The sequence below is a fragment of the Chinchilla lanigera genome, unplaced genomic scaffold (genome assembly GCF_000276665.1).
Source record: "Chinchilla lanigera isolate Chin_1 unplaced genomic scaffold, ChiLan1.0 scaffold00116, whole genome shotgun sequence".
In the NCBI taxonomy this organism is placed as follows: Eukaryota; Metazoa; Chordata; class Mammalia; order Rodentia; family Chinchillidae; genus Chinchilla; species Chinchilla lanigera.
In genome coordinates, this window is record NW_004955517.1 from 50,879 (window position 1) to 54,483 (window position 3,605).

At 46.7% G+C, this 3,605-nt stretch overlaps 1 long non-coding RNA gene across 1 annotated transcript; it reads right to left on the reverse strand.

Annotated features, from left to right (window-relative positions):
- Positions 1-676: 676 nt before the first annotated feature.
- Positions 677-3,581, reverse strand: LOC102011899. The gene is made up of 2 exons (XR_264538.1): positions 2,767-3,581; positions 677-993 (listed from the first exon to the last, which is right to left on the reverse strand). It is a non-coding gene; the product is annotated as an uncharacterized LOC102011899 (long non-coding RNA).
- Positions 3,582-3,605: the final 24 nt, after the last annotated feature.

The following is a 3,605-nucleotide window of genomic DNA, read 5'->3' on the forward strand; positions in this document are numbered from 1 at the left end:
TTACAACTTTCTTTCATTACGACTGGAAAATTTGGGGAAGAAATGTATTTCGCAGAAACTGAAACGCACATTTCATAATCGCAATGTTTTCTTCCTTCTAGAACTAGCTATATGAAAATAAGCTCTTAATTCATTGAGAGCTGGTTGTTACAGCTTACTTCGCATCCAAGTCTGCTGTCTTTATTGAAATGCTCATGTGACAACAGTATGAGAATGTTTAGCATATTACTTGTACTGCTGCCCTCAGACCTCCAAACACAGAAGAAATGTTAGAAGAAATTAAGCCTTTCCATTCCTGTAATTGAGTATCTTCAGAGCCCACCAATGAGGAACAGGAGATTGCATTCCTGAGAGGAACACTGTACTCCTTCAGGCTGAAAACAGAAGAAAAGTGACTGAATTACTGTGTTACACTCTGTGGCAGATTCAGGAGCCAAAAAAAAAAAAAATGCTGTTGCCCACTTCTTACACTCTGATAGGGCAGGGTTCTGAGCATGGGTTTTGTGTTGGGCCTGTGAGTTTATATCACGGGTTTGTTACTTCTAAGCTCTTCAGTAGCTGAGTTTCTCCACTCTCCTAGCTCCTAGCTTTGCTCAGTGGTAAAACTGAAGTCATCCCTGGTAACTCCTACTTCATTCAGTGGTTGCAATGATTACACAAAAGAACACATAGACTGTCACGGCAAACCTCAGGTTTTTTATAACTTATTTCTTGCATCAGAATACACTGCCAAATTCAGAGCACAAATAAGTAAAACAGAACAATAGGGTCCAACTTTACATTTGTTCAATAAAAATTTTAAATGAGGTGATGTGGTCTTTTGAGAAAATGAGCTGTGTCTTGTTATGTATCATTTAATGTGACACTTTTGCCATTCATTCATGTATTTGTTCAACAACCATGCATAGTGCACGTTCCAAGCAACGTATGATCTTCAGTACTGAGGATTCCAAAGGTGGGTAGGATAGGACTTTTGCCTTGAAGCTGATTCCTCTGTGGGACACAGAAATGAGACTGGGTGAAACTGAGTAGTCAGCAAGGGTCAGTAGCAACATTCCATGCTTACTGTGAGAGAACTGAAGTATTGGCTGCTTTGAAGGTTCAAATTATTTCTCTCATTTACCTGGGTTACACTATGTCTCTCTTGTCTTTTCTTCATACTGCCCTCTGCACCCTCAGTTACTCTTAAGGTTTTCCACATGTAAACCCTAAAGTGTGGGCTGGGGATGTAGCTCAGGGCTACAGTACCTGTTTAGCACATGCAAAGCCTTGGCTCCCATAATTGCAAAATAAATAAATCGATGAATAAAAATAAAACCCAGGGAGGGTTATAATTCTAAGACCTTTTTACCTCTCAGCTATTGCTAAGATTCCTGGAATTCTGGAATAGAAAGATGTTCCTATATTGGGGAATCATAAGCCACCTGGTTATGCTCACCCCTTGGACTGCTCCTGATGGGGGTGAGTCAGGCAGAAGGATGGAAGACTATTCTAGGTATGTAGGGGAGGTCTTGTGATCATGTGTAACTAGAATAAGGCCAGTAAAGGGGGCAAACATACAAGGTCAAGCTTACCAGGGATTAATAAAAAGAATCTGAGAGTCTTCTCTAACATGGAACGCCAGATTGTACCTTTTTGTGAAAGGATTCATTTGACAAATATGTGAGCACTGATGAAGTACCAGGCACTATTCTCGGAGCGCTAGTTAACCAAACTGTCCAAGTGCAGGCCCTCCTGGAGTACACAATGGATAGAGAGCTGCAGAAGGCAGGTTAATTCTCCCCCAAACCCTGCATAGGAATCAAAATGCTAAACCTGTGGTTCTTAATGTTGTACAGCTGTACCACTAAGCATAGCCTTAAAAGTCGAGATGATGGATTCTACCTCCAAGGTTCTGACTGCTGGATCTGGGTTAGGGCTTGGGAGTTTATGTCTGAAGTACCAGCTCATTTAATCCAGTCGTGGTTGAGATAATGAGATCACTTCAGAAAAAAGAGGCTGGAGATAGTTGCTCTAATCACAGACAGCCACGAAGAACAGGACAAGGCAATGAACTTTTTGGATATGGTAGGACAGACACATCAACATTCTCTTCTTATTTTTATTAGCTTAGAGTAGCACTCTACAAACAGTACTTTAAAAGCATATTTAAATGTATGCTTGTATTTTTTAAGTTCTGGAAGGCAGAGACTGAATTATCATCCAAGATGAAACACCAAAGGGTCTCCTAGTTTTCTTCCCCAATACTACTATTACTATCAAGAGATTTTATGCCACTTTACAAGCACTCTGTGAGGTATTGTCATATCCCTTAGACTGCAGGAAAGCAAGGCTCTGAGAAGTCAAGAAGCTGGTTTAAGGCCACACAGAAGGAGCCTGAGAGAACATAACCCCTAGAATCTCGATCGCAACCTACACTGCTGTGACATCCCTATCTTTCTGAGTCACTCAGCTCATTTCCCTTGTATCTTAGAATTTCTCCCATGCCCAGAATTAGACATCAGAAATGAAAAGAAACTGCTGGAGATGACCATGCAGGCATTCTCCCAGTCCGCTATTCCCCAGCACAAGCTATACTGATCCCGTCCCTGGAGCAAATTCCCCGCCCTGTGCCTAGGAGGACCTGCGACACCAGCCAGGAGCTGTAGCCTAGGGTAAGTCCGAAGGCAGCCAAGTTCACCCAACTCAGGCAGAGGACTAGCTACCACGACACTGGAGGGATGCCTGAGGCTCTGAAGTGGAGATAATAAACCTTACCCACCCTACCTGCACAGTAAGATCACAGGTTCGCTGACTCCTCTTGCAGAAAAAAATTTTCTCAGGGTGGGTGAGCGAGAGGTATAAAGTAGTTAAGCAGAACTTTTAAAGTATCAAGAGTGGAGTGCAGGCATTCAAAGAAATGAGACGAATTATTTCCGGAACTGGGAACATTTATGCTTCTCTCGTGGGGGGGGGTTGAAAACCCTGCGGAAAGGTGCCCCCCACTAGCCCATTTTACAGGTTTGGGCCCCGTTTTCTTTTTTTTTTTTTTTTAAAAGGTAATTTAAACCTTCTTTGGACTTTCCCAACTTGTTCCTTTATCTTAGGGTGTCTCTGCTCTACTTTCTCCGTTTGGCCGATCGGAGGACCTGCAGCAGTCCTGAGCAATTCTGGGTGTGCTGTGCCCGGAAGGAGGGAGCCCCCGTTTAACCAGGGAACCTTCCCTGGCTCCCGGAAGTCGCGGTCCTCCGAAAAAAGCACGGCTCTCAGCCGCGGTCCCGCTCCTCTGCGGTCGGCCGACGGTCGGACGGCGCGCGCGGCTCTCGGGCGGGGCGTACGGCGGCGGCGCGGGGTCCGCGGCGCGCGCCCTCAGCCGGCCCCTTGCGGCCGGGCCTGGCGCGGCGCGCCTGCCGGTGTGGAGGGCTTCTCCACGCCACAGCCACGCTGCCCGCGTCCGAAAGGTCGCCGAACACGTGAGCGCCCCCTCACCCGACGCCTCCAGCGGACTGAGAGAAACCAAGGAGGAATCTGAGGGGAGCGCGGCTTCGCGGGCCGGGCCGGCTTTAGGACCCGCGGGGACTCGCGAGGTTCCCGGCGAAACCGCTCCCTCCGGGGGGCGGGGCGGG